At 37.3% G+C, this 13,574-nt stretch overlaps 1 pseudogene; it reads left to right on the top strand.

The window, feature by feature from the left end:
* The first annotated feature begins 8,531 nt into the window (after positions 1-8,531).
* Positions 8,532-13,038, top strand: LOC107565189 (coiled-coil domain-containing protein 130 homolog; annotated as a pseudogene).
* Positions 13,039-13,574: the final 536 nt, after the last annotated feature.

A 13,574-nucleotide genomic window follows, 5' to 3' on the forward strand; every position in this document is an offset into this window, starting at 1 on the left:
TTCTTCTAAAATGGTTATTTTATCAAGCTCCTATGTTTATGTTCAGTTATTTTACAAACCCAATTCCATAAAAGTTGGGACACTGTACAAATTGTTAGTAAAAAAGGAATGGAATAATTTACAAATCTCATAAACTTATATTTTATTCACAATAGAATATAGATAACATATCAAATGTTGAAAGTGAGACATTTTGAAATGTCATGCCAAATATTGGCTCATTTTGGATTTCATGAGAGCTACACATTCCAAAAAAGTTGGGACAGGTAGCAATAAGAGGCCGGAAAAGTTAAATGTACATATAAGGAACAGCTGGAGGACCAATTTGCAACTTATTAGGTCAATTGGCAACATGATTGGGTATAAAAAGAGCCTCTCAGAGTGGCAGTGTCTCTCAGAAGTCAAGATGGGCAGAGGATCACCAATTCCCCCAATGCTGCGGCGAAAAATAGTGGAGCAATATCAGAAAGGAGTTTCTCAGAGAAAAATTGCAAAGAGTTTGAAGTTATCATCATCTACAGTGCATAATATCATCCAAAGATTCAGAGAATCTGGAACAATCTCTGTGCGTAAGGGTCAAGGCCGGAAAACCATACTGGATGCCCGTGATCTTCGGGCCCTTAGACGGCACTGCATCACATACAGGAATGCTACTGTAATGGAAATCACAACATGGGCTCAGGAATACTTCCAGAAAACATTGTCGGTGAACACAATCCACCGTGCCATTCGCCGTTGCCGGCTAAAACTCTATAGGTCAAAAAAGAAGCCATATCTAAACATGATCCAGAAGCGCAGGTGTTTTCTCTGGGCCAAGGCTCATTTAAAATGGACTGTGGCAAAGTGGAAAACTGTTCTGTGGTCAGACGAATCAAAATTTGAAGTTCTTTTTGGAAAACTGGGACGCCATGTCATCCGGACTAAAGAGGACAAGGACAACCCAAGTTGTTATCAGCGCTCCGTTCAGAAGCCTGCATCTCTGATGGTATGGGGTTGCATGAGTGCGTGTGGCATGGGCAGCTTACACATCTGGAAAGGCACCATCAATGCTGAAAGGTATATCCAAGTTCTAGAACAACATATGCTCCCATCCAGACGTCGTCTCTTTCAGGGAAGACCTTGCATTTTCCAACATGACAATGCCAGACCACATACTGCATCAATTACAACATCATGGCTGCGTAGAAGAAGGATCTGGGTACTGAAATGGCCAGCCTGCAGTCCATATCTTTCACCCATAGAAAACATTTGGCGCATCATAAAGAGGAAGATGCGATAAAGAAGACCTAAGACAGTTGAGCAACTAGAAGCCTGTATTAGACAAGAATGGGACAACATTCCTATTCCTAAACTTGAGCAACTTGTCTCCTCAGTCCCCAGACGTTTGCAGACTGTTATAAAAAGAAGAGGGGATGCCACACAGTGGTAAACATGGCCTTGTCCCAACTTTTTTGAGATGTGTTGATGCCATGAAATTTAAAATCAACTTATTTTTCCCTTAAAATGATACATTTTCTCAGTTTAAACATTTGATATGTCATCTATGTTGTATTCTGAATAAAGTATTGAAATTTGAAACTTCCACATCATTGCATTCTGTTTTTATTCACAATTTGTACAGTGTCCCAACTTTTTTGGAATCGGGTTTGTATTATTTCCAGTCCTCTATACAATTGACATTTCAATGTTCATGTTATAATGTGTGTGTCTATGGTGTTCCTTCACAGGTACTCCGGTCATGTCAATAAAGACTATAAGCTTGACTGCTGTCTGTCTGATAAAGACACACGCGTTCTGAGCTGGTCAGAAGATGGTCATGTTTACTTCTGGGATCTGGTGGAGGTGGGCCGAATAAGTCACATGACCCACAGAAAAAAATACTTTGCAATAATGTCGCGTTAAATATGTTCAAGTTCATTTTATTTGTAGAGCACATATACAACAGTCACCAGGCTGACCAAAGTGCTTTCCAGAAGAGCAACAATTTTACCACATACACAGAGAACAAACCAGACAAAAATTTAAAACCGCACGTTTAAAAATGACCATATCACAGTAGTCAATACACTAAGGAAAATAAATACGTTTTTAGCAAGGACTTAAAAACAGACAAAGAAGGGGCCATTCTAATCTCTAAAGGTAGGGTATTCCAGAGTCGTGGCCCTGCCACCCCAAATGCATGCTCCCCTCTACGCTTGAGCCTAACGTGAGGGACCACCAACAAGGCCTGGTCACAGGATCGTAGGCTTCTAGACGGAGTATAGAAGTAAAGAAGGTCAGATAGATAGACAGGAGCTTGGTTATGTAGGGATTTATATACAAAGAGGAGAATTTTAAAGCCTATTCTCTGACAAACCGGCAACCAGTGCAGAGATCTAAGAATTGGAGTGATGTGTTCATGTTTACGACACTTTAAAAGAAGTCTGGCCGCAGCATTTTAGACAAGCTGAAGATGCGCAATTTGAGATTTAGATATACCGCAATATAAAGAATTACTGTAATCTAGATGAGACATAACGAATGCATGAACAGCCATTTCTTGAGTTTTTGGAGTGAGAAAGTTTTTAATTTTAGCTGATAGAAACTGGACCCAATGACAGAAGAGATATGTTTATCACATTTTAAATGCTGGTCGACTAGAATACCTAGGTTCCGCATCCGCGAGGATCTAAAAACTTTCTAACTCAGGGCTTATCAGAATCAGAATCAGAATAAGCTTTATTGCCAGGTATGTTTACACATACGAGGAATTTGTTTTCGTGACAGAAGCTTCCACAGTGTAACAGAATGACAGTGACAGAACAAAAAACACAGATAATAAAAATAAAAATAGAACAAGTAAATAACACTGAGAGTTATCATTTGGACCGAAAACAATTACCTCGGTCTTGTCTTCATTTAGGAAGAGGAAATTTTGGGCTAGCCATGATTTAACCTCTAAACATTTCAGAAGAGAAGTAATCGCAGTGGAATTGTTTTTCTTGATTGGTAAATAGATTTGAGTGTCATCTGCGTAGAAACGAAAAGGCACACCATGTTTTCGTAGAATAGAGCCCAGATGTAACATGTAAAGAGAGAATAGAGAGGGAGCTAAAATAGAGCCTTGTGGAAGACCACAGGTCAGAGGAGCAGGGGAAGAGGAAAAATTCCCCAACTTCACTAAAAACTTTCTGTCAGACAGGTATGACTGAAACCATTTCAGATCAAATATGAGCAATAAAGCCTGTAATCTCTGCTTATAGGGCTCCCTGACTTTAAAGCTGCCTGTTGGGAAAGCTGTCGTCCAATCACTGTCCTTCCACCCAACGGAGCCCCGCCTTTTGACTGCTATGGAGGGGCGTGTTCAGGTGTGGGGGGCGGAGCCAGAGGATGCAGCTGTGGAGTAGTGAACACCAAACACATGAGCAGGACTCATTGAATATGATGGTTTTGTATCAGTTTGATTGTTATTCATATTTTGTATGCAATAAAATATATAGTTTTTTTTAATTGCATATAGTTAATTTTTTATATTTTATTTATTTTTTAACATCTTAATAGCTATTGCTTACAGTTTTTTATGTTGCCTTTTTTCCTAGTTCATTATTGTAATTGAGTGTAGTTAGTTGACAAAAACACTTTTGTTTGTATATTTAATAAGAACTGTACATATTTACAAGAAGACAAATAAAGATTAACAATAATTTATTGGGTAGTAAAAATGCTTTTCAAATAAATAAATAATTTATTAACATAAATATCTTCCATTTTTGGTTTAAATGGACAATTCGTTGGATCAATCTTGACTCCGAATCGGCCACCCAAACACGTCATTGTGTTGTCATTAACCAAAACTCAACGTTTGGACATTCTCAAACACAATATTAGCCAATGTCATCAAATAAAGCAACATATACATCTTGATACATTTCAGTTCATACATATCCCGAATTAACGTACTTTAAACAGCCCTTATTTTACTTCAAGGCACTTTGTACAATCTCTGAACCAACAGACAGTCTTTATGAAGCCAGATTTCGACTGGCCACCCTCGTTTCTAGCCCATACAGACACATGCAGCGGCAGAGAGCTTCTCCACTTTGTGCCAGCGATGGTGGTTGTCGAGAAAGGCTATGTCTTCGTGGTGTGTGGGGCGACAGCAGGGCTGATGGTGCCAATGAGAGAAAACAAATGCAGTAACAGATTGGAATGCAAAAGATGAAATGTTACGTTTTTTTGATCATTAAAATGATATAATAATTAAACCATTCAGTGTAATTTAGCATTACATCAAAATAATAACATTTTAATAACAATTTTAGTTTCCCAACAATTCCATAGCAATTCGTAACTTTTACATTTTGGCAAATTAGTGGTTAAATTGTTTTAATTCATTCATCTCATTCGTATGGTTTTGTACAGTCGGTTTACACCCCCACTGACTTATGTTCGAGGATGGACCTTCATGCTTACACTTTTTCTAAATTTGTATATATCAGCACCTCATAAAATGTTTTTTAGATTTGATTGGACCTCACCAATTTTGGGAGGGGGTGTGGTGGTGGTAGGGAATACAGACATTTGATGTATTTAAAAGTAACTACTTTTTTGTTAGGCTAATTTTCTTTTTTTTCATATCTAATAGGTTTCACGAAAAACATGGTATTTGGGCACCAAAGTGTAGCATATTTGTGGAAGTACAGTGGGGGAAACGGCAACCCTTCTGGCATGTCCTGACAGAGCCTCTTAGGAATCCGAGGCCGTCTGAGTCAGGCAGGAATCTCATATCAAAGTCACAGAGTGGAAAAACAGTCTTACTCACACACTGTAAAACACATGGTGACATGGAAGGGAGGTGTGGACTCACGGGCCCATCAGACGGAAAGAGGGGAAAAGAGCTTTGTCTGTCTGGTACAAATCACAAGAGCTCACCTATGCATGCACTCATGGATTTAGTCTTAAAAAAAGTTCATAGTCTCGTCATTCCTCATACTTTGTCTTCTGATAAAAAAATTGTTAGGGCAAAACAACACATATTAATGAACAGGGTTATATAGATAACTACATCCATTAACAAATACATGAAATTAAATTGAAACCATAAAAACACATTTTCATTAGGCAATTGAAATTAAATAAATGTTAACTGAAATAAAAACAAATTTTTCCAGCTAGTTGTCAAGGAAATATATATTTCTCATTTTAAATATATAGTAAATAACTAAAATAGTTAGCTAAAATAAACCATATAGAAAATATATATAGAAAAACAAAAACTACTAGAAAAACGACAACAAAATCACTAAAACTTTTAACCAAAATTACAATGGATATGGAAACACAACAATGATTCAAAATATTAATAAGTGATATTAAATGATCTCAATGATACTAAAACAAACCAATGTGGGTTTTAAATGAGTCTAAGTTTAAATTATTTCAGTAAAACTGTCATTTGCAACATTAATTTTAGAAGCGTACTGTAAATATGTGTGGAAAAAATAATTATGACATAATATCGAAATGGTTTATGATTATGTGACACTTATTTGTGGCATTTTCATATTGTAAGATTGAAAGTCCACTAAAAAAACTCCTGGCAAAAGTAATTTAGTCTTTAAATTTTTTTTTGTATTAAAAAAATCAATTAATTAAAGCTCAATTAATACCAAATCAAATATATTTGTTTTGCCATTTACCAAACTGATGTTTTGAATGTTCATACATCTAAATAATGTAACGAAATACCTCACTTTTATTCTGAATTCATAAAATACACATAATTGAAACATTACTCAAGGCAGTTTGATGGAAATCAAGCGTAGCGTTAGTTCTGGCAGGTCACGTTAGTCAAGCTCGCATCAGCTGACTCTCAGCTGATCCCCATCAACCTATGGGAATATGACACCTATCTAAGTATTCATATATAAGGTCCCGCAGTAGTATCAGCAGTTTTCGCATTTCTCAATAGATAATTACCCTCCTCCATCCCCAACTCCTCCTCTGTCAGTCAGGATTCAGCCTTCTGATTCTCCTTTGAATCAGACTAATTCTAAAATGTGTACATAACATTATTGAACTTAAAGATATCTGCAATACATTTATGTTGGTTCTGTTCTGTTTACACTGGGGGGTTATCGCTGCTCTCCCTGCTCTCATCCATGCTAGGCTGCATGTGTGCGCAGGGAGTTCTTGCCCAGAACGGAACCATACCGCCAATCCAAACTGTATGCTAATTGTCAATCATCTTTGATGATAGTGGTCCTGACAGAAATGTGTCATACAACTAAAAAGTGTAAATCCTAAAAACACACTGAAATATTTGTTTGAATGAAGGGTATATGTAAAAAAAATTTAAAAAAATAAATAAAAATTCTTATTTTATTCAGAATGGGACATAAATGTTAATTCAGAATAAAAGTTTATTATTGTATGATTTTTTAACAAATTTAATCAATTCATAAAAAATGTAATTTTTTAAAAATTAATTTGATAAATTACATTAGCAAAATCTGCACTTAAAACCACAAATTTTCTCATATGCGCCTGGTGGTTTACAGACAAACACCTGTTTTTGTTTTTATTCAAACAGAATAAAATGTGTATCTGCTCAGGACAGGTGAGAAGTGTGTTTGTTCGGGGTCATTCCTCAGGGGTGTTTAAGGTATGGATGACCTTACCGGAGCCGTGTTGCATTCCGTCTCCAGCGGGTCTCCTGTCCGGCCCATATAGGGCTCGTCTGCTCCGGGCAGGAATGCAAGAGCAGCGTTCCAGTGTTAGGAAGCATTCTGTGGGAATTAGTGGGGAATCTCAAACTCGCCAGGCGAGGGCTGTTTATGCTGTAAATCTGACCAGCGCACTAGAAGCTCCTGCCTCTTCCATCACTCATCATCCACTCACACCTTTCTCAACATCCCTCCATCACACTGGACCAGCACTTACCTTTGTGTGTTTATATTCACTATGGACCCTTTTCACAAGACTGTGATGGGTCTTCAGCATCGTAAATCCTCAAAAGTTTTTTATATTTAACATTTTTTAAAATGTATGTACATTTATAACACTATACTTTCACCTTTACATCAAATTACAAAAAACTAGTTAACGCTAATGCGAGGGTGTTTCTAATGCAGGGTCTATGGGAGGGATTGTTCTCTCTTCTAAACTGCCGTTATCAGTCTCTCTCGATTTTTTCCTTTTTTTGAAAGTCACGAAAATACTATTGTTGAGTTTTCTTTTGCTTTTTGAGCAAACGGGAATGCAAAAAATATATTTGTGGTAACTTGCTCTCCCATTCACTACTCTTGAAGTTAACCCAACTATGACGACTTCCGCTGCTGAGAAACCCGGAAATTGTGAAAAAGGTCCATTGCGCCATTACAAATGAGTTCAACGCAAGCTCCAAATTGTTTTTTGGTTTGTGAAAATGGTATTTAGTAAGCTGTTTGTATCATGTCATGTATGTTTTCCATGCCTGGATTGGAAAAAGCCAGGGTGTGAACTACGGGGGAGCTCGGCTCCCCTTAATAAGACATGGGCTCCCCTGAAAACGTGATTTGTGAAATTTTGGGGGGTCTCATAAAATATTGACAATGTGTTATTTTGATGTGCAATTTCAGTTTTGTGTAATGTGATCATTGTGGGTTATTATGTGTATGTGTAAAATTGCAAAAATATCATTCATTCACGCATGACGGCGAATTAAACCTAATTCACTTCAATAAAGGTAACTATACATGCTATTCTTGTCATGAGCATTAAGGGGTGGGGGCGCTGCGGTGCAAATTCCACTCATGTATAAATGTTGGATTCTGTGGTCGATTCTGTGTTAAGGTAAGGCGTTATTCGCAATTATGTGTCGTGGCTGGGTTGTTATAGGCCTGCGTGACTCTCGATGTCTTAGGCTTAACTGAACGGAGGAATTATGGTATTCTTCTGTAGCCTGACGACGAGTAACTTTAACCGTTGTTCATGTGAACTCAAAGACAGCCTGATGCTTTGTTTATAGACTATTTGTGGGTGGCTGTTTGTTGCTTCACCTATCAATTCGTGTCGATAAAGTATAATAGGGTTAATCCTGTATAGTGATTTATCCTATATAGTGCTTGCATAAAGCAAGCAGTGCATACACTTGTAGCTGTTATGTAAAAAAAAGTGGGCTCCCCCAAAGTCCAAGGTATAGTTCGAACACTGGAAAAAGCCTCACATGTCCAAGTTTTTTCTGTCCACCTGGCTTCATAATCACAGAAGACAAACTCCAGAGATGTTCCACTATCCCTCACTGGCGGGAAAATGCCCACCTGCACAAGTGAAATCCCAGCTGGCAAACATGGCATGGTTATTCCGTGTGAATGTGAGCCAACAGACGACAGCATATTATTTACACCTTAGGACCGACTCACACAGGAGTTTTCCATCTTAGAGGGTTTCCCCGTTGTTCAAATATCGTATTTGCGTAATTCTATTTAATGTTATAAGTTGTTATAAACGTATAGACAGAATTAAAGTCACCTGTCAGATGTATTTCTGAAAGGTCGCCGTGGGTGCTCCGCTCAACAGGCGGCGCAGTTGACGCACGCAAACGTCTCTAGCGTGACGTGAGGTGACGAGGAAACGACGCTGACGCTGTTTACGCAGATGGTTGTTTGGTCAGTACCTTAACGCACGAAATTACTTTAAGTTACTGCGTAATGTGGGCATGTTTTGTGTAATTGTTTAGGTAAATGACACAAAGTATGCGCATTGGTTGTGGGTTTGGTCCTATTCGACTGGTTTTCGCAATTTTTTATACAGATATCCTATATTAGCTGATCATACTTGTACAATCCTAATGACAACTAACGTTAATTTGCCTATTTAACGCTTTTTATGAAACGTTTTAATTTTTGTACCGTTTAACAAGCTAGTACTGTTAATGTACTGTGGTGTTATTAGCGGGGTATTTTGATATTCATTATACTGTGGTGCGGAATGTATTAAAATAGTTAAAGCGATAAATGTGACCCAGGACCACAAAACCAGTCATAAGGGTCGGTTTTTTTAAACTGATATTTATACATAATCTAAAAGCTGAATAAATAAGCGTTCCATTGATGTATGGTTTGTTAGGACAATATTTGGCTGAGATACAACTATTTGAAAATCTGGAATGTGAGGGTGCAAAAAAAACAAACAAATCTAAATATTGAGAAAATCGCCTTTAAAGTTGTCCAAATTAAGTCCTTAGCAATGCATATTACTAATCAAAAATTACGTTTTGATATATGTACGGTAGGAAATTTCCAAAATATCTTCATGGAACATGATATTTACTTAATATCCTAATGATTTTTGGCGTAAAAGAAAAATCGATAATTTTGACCCATACCCGTGCTGCTTATGACTGGTTTTGTGGTCCAGGGTCACATATGTCATTTATAAGAATCTGATACATCATACGTGTAATAATTGTTCTCTGTCATGTTTTTCCTGCAGTTGTACACTTATTGATATTAAAATCATCTGGAGCTGATTTTAAACCAGCAAGATGGTATGGATGTGTTATTAGTAGTATATGTTTTACTATATTTACTAATAATTGTAATTAGCTTTTGTTTGCATGTTTTTATTTTGATTTGAGCTTTAATAATTTTGTAATGTGCATTTTTATTAGTACATTTTTTTAAATATTTCTATATAGCTTTAATTTTAATTAGTAATTAAAAAAAAAGGTTTTCATATTTTCACATTTATATTTTGCTTTATTTTAGATTTGTTTCAGTTATTGAAAACAATTTGAGTAATAACACTGGTTCTTCTATTTAAAAAATGATCATGTCAATGTTTGTTCTCTGTTTTAGGGTGAACGTAAAGGAGTGAACAAGTACTACCCTCCTGATTTCGATCCAGCCAAGGTGAGAACGAAAAATACAATTTACTCGGTTCTGTCTTGCATGACCAGGTTACAGCATGTATATTAAAAAGATTCTTCCTGAAATATGTATCTCATGCTCTCATAACAGCATGGCTCCATCAACGGCTACTGGAAAACTCACCCGCTGCGGGAGCGGGCTAGGAAACTGTCTCAGGGCATCCTCATCATCCGGTAATACACAGTCATTTACAGTATTGTGAATTCTGTCATTGTTTTTTGATTCACATGCGCTGACAGTCTGTGTTTTGTGTTTTCAGATTTGAGATGCCGTATAACATTTGGTGTGATGGCTGTAAGAATCATATCGGCATGGGTACGACTTTGATATTGTGCATAATACTGTACTACTCATACTATTTTTGCAGTATATACATGTAAAATGTACATTGTTTGTCACGTGTAGTCATGTGTATATATTTAATTATTCCGTCTTTAAAGGGGTTCGATACAATGCGGAGAAGAAGAAAGTGGGCAATTACTACACAACTCCAATATACAGGTGATGTAGCATCCCAGTCTCTTACATTTCAGTTTCATGATCAGTTCATGTATCGCAAGGCAGCATATCTTAACCTGTAGGTTTGTGTTCCACAGGTTCAGGATGAAGTGCCATCTGTGTGTGAACTACATAGAGATGCAGACAGACCCAGCCACCTGTGATTATGTCATCGTAAGTGGAGCGCAAAGGAAGGAAGAAAGATGGGACATGGCTGAGAATGAGCAGATACTCACTACTGGTGTGACACTCACGTTTATAATATTATTGTAGTATAATAATTGGCCACTCCAATGGTCAAATATTCATATCTATCTATCTATCTATCTATCTATCTATCTATCTATCTATCTATCTATCTATCTGTCTGTCTGTCTGTATATTGTCTATCTATCTATCTATCTATCTATCTATCTATCTATCTATCTATCTATCTATCTATCTATCTATCTGTCTATCTATCTGTCTGTCTGTCTGTCTGTCTATCTGTCTGTCTGTCTGTCTGTCTGTCTGTCTGTCTATCTATCTATCTATCTATCTATCTATCTATCTATCTATCTATCTATCTATCTATCTATCTATCTGTCTATCTATCTGTCTGTAAATTATCTGTCTGTCTTTCTATCTGTCCGTGTATCCATACGTCTGTCTGTCTATGTTGTCTGTCTGTCCATCCGTCAATCTGTCTGTCTATCTGTCCATCTGTCTATATAGTTGTGTCTATCTATATATATATATATATATATATCTGCCTGTCTATATTTCTGCCTGTCTATTTGTTGTCTGTCTGTCTGTCTATCTATCCATCCATCCATCCATCCGTCTGTCTGGCTATCTCTCTGTCCGTCTGTCTTTCTGTCCGTCATCAAAAAACGTATCAATATTAATTTTGATATTTCCAATATTCTTTCAAATGTTTTTAAGATTTATAATATGAAGAAAACAACATTAATTCATTAGACATTAATTGCTGTTAATGTATGACAGAAGAAATGAAGGCTCGATATGTGTTTTTCTTCTACAGAGCACAGTGAGAAAGAGAAGCTGGAGACGGATGCCATGTATAAATTATCTGTCTGTCTTTCTATCTGTCCGTGTATCCATACGTCTGTCTGTCTATGTTGTCTGTCTGTCCATCCGTCAATCTGTCTGTCTATCTGTCCATCTGTCTATATAGTTGTGTCTATCTATCTATATATATATATATATCTGCCTGTCTATATTTCTGCCTGTCTATTTGTTGTCTGTCTGTCTGTCTATCTATCCATCCATCCATCCATCCGTCTGTCTGGCTATCTCTCTGTCCGTCTGTCTTTCTGTCCGTCATCAAAAAACGTATCAATATTAATTTTGATATTTCCAATATTCTTTCAAATGTTTTAAGATTTATAATATGAAGAAAACAACATTAATTCATTAGACATTAATTGCTGTTAATGTATGACAGTCATCAAGAAATGAAGGCTCGATATGTGTTTTTCTTCTACAGAGCACAGTGAGAAAGAGAAGCTGGAGACGGATGCCATGTATAAATTAGATCACGGAGGAAAGGATAAAGATAAGCTCCGTGCCGCCATCCCGTCTCTCAATGAGCTTCAAGAGCACCAGTCCGGGTGGAAGGACGACTTTCAGCTTAACAGCGCCCTCCGCAGGAAGTTCAGGGTGAGTTATATGTTGCCCATTGTAGCGGATTTGCATCCATAAGGAAATATTTTTACGTTTTAATAAATTTTTGGTTTGCAAATACAGACTGAGAAGAAAGTGATTGCTGAGGAGGAGGAGAAAGACAATGCAGTGCGAATGAGGACTGGCCTGTCAATCCCTTTGTTACCGGAAAGACAAGAAGATAAGAAACTAGCATCACTGCTCACCTTCCAGAGTCCAGACTGTGAGTTTAACCCATCTATTTACTTTCATTTATTGATGAATTCATCTGCACTCATTTCGAGTAAAAATCAATGTATCTATTTTTTTATTTATTTTAATTTCATTAAATTGTATCTTTTAATTTTATTTTACTTTTTTTTTTTTATACTTTATTGACTTATTAATTTTTTTGTATACATCTCTTATTGATTATAATTGACAAGCTGGATAAATCTCTCTCTCTCTCTTCCAGCATATGATGACAAACAGCAGACGAAAAGGCAACAGATATCGTTTCGTTCTTGGTTCAGTAGCCCGTCTTCAGCAGCAGGGGGAGCCGCTGGGAGCCTCTTGCAAAAGTTAGGCCAGCAGGGTCGAGGAGCAGCTGTGGCTAAAGCACTCCGCTGTACGACACCCAGTTCGCACATCCTGGTACGCAGAAAGTCCGAAAGCAGCAAGACTGAAGCTGCCGGCATTATGACCTCCAGCTCGTCCTCTGACACTAACCCAGCAGCTGTGGACACAAACCCCATGGGCTCACATTCTTCTCTCACAAATAATGTGAATTCAAGCACAGACTCAAACACTTACAGCTGCACTACAGAAACGCATAAAGGAAGTCCATCAGAGGAGGACAAAGGCTTTGACTTGTGTGCTGGAAAGTCTCTGGTTGCAGATTACAGTGACTCGGACTCGGGCAGTGAGGTCTAATTTATACCGCAAGTTGAAATTATAACATCGCTGTGATTCCTACACATATCATCTTATGGTAAACAATAGGTAATTATTTACCAAAAAAATAAATTCCTTCATATTGAGGAGTGTGTCGGGGTTTTCTTTTTCAACTTTCAAAACTTTCGGCGATAAATTTGAACATGTCATGTGACTTTTGCCGTCAGTTGTGTCACTTTACTGCCATTCACATTTCCTCTCGAGTGGCCTCATGGGATAGTAAAGTGTCCATCAGATGCACACTCCGGAGTCGGAAAAAGCTATTCACATTGATAATGTACTAAAAACAAAAAGTTTTTTTGCGTTTCGTGTGTAGATTCACGTATAGACGACAACATTGTCAAAATAATCCCCGTTCACACGGATCTGCAATAATGACTAAAAACACTATTGCTCATGCCAGGCCAGAAACTGGTCATGTCACTTTGTAAAGAAACACTATGCACCTGCGCACATGACATCATCTATTTCTCAAATGTTTGTTTTTGTAGACGATAACGGTATCGGTTTCAAGAACTTGCACTTTGAAACTAATTTTCAAAAGTTTGAAAAAGGTTGTCGAGTTGTGAAAATTAACAACCAAAATGC

This window comes from Sinocyclocheilus grahami, unplaced genomic scaffold (genome assembly GCF_001515645.1).
Source record: "Sinocyclocheilus grahami isolate Dianchi unplaced genomic scaffold, SAMN03320097.WGS_v1.1 scaffold986.1, whole genome shotgun sequence".
NCBI lineage: Eukaryota > Metazoa > Chordata > Actinopteri > Cypriniformes > Cyprinidae > Sinocyclocheilus > Sinocyclocheilus grahami.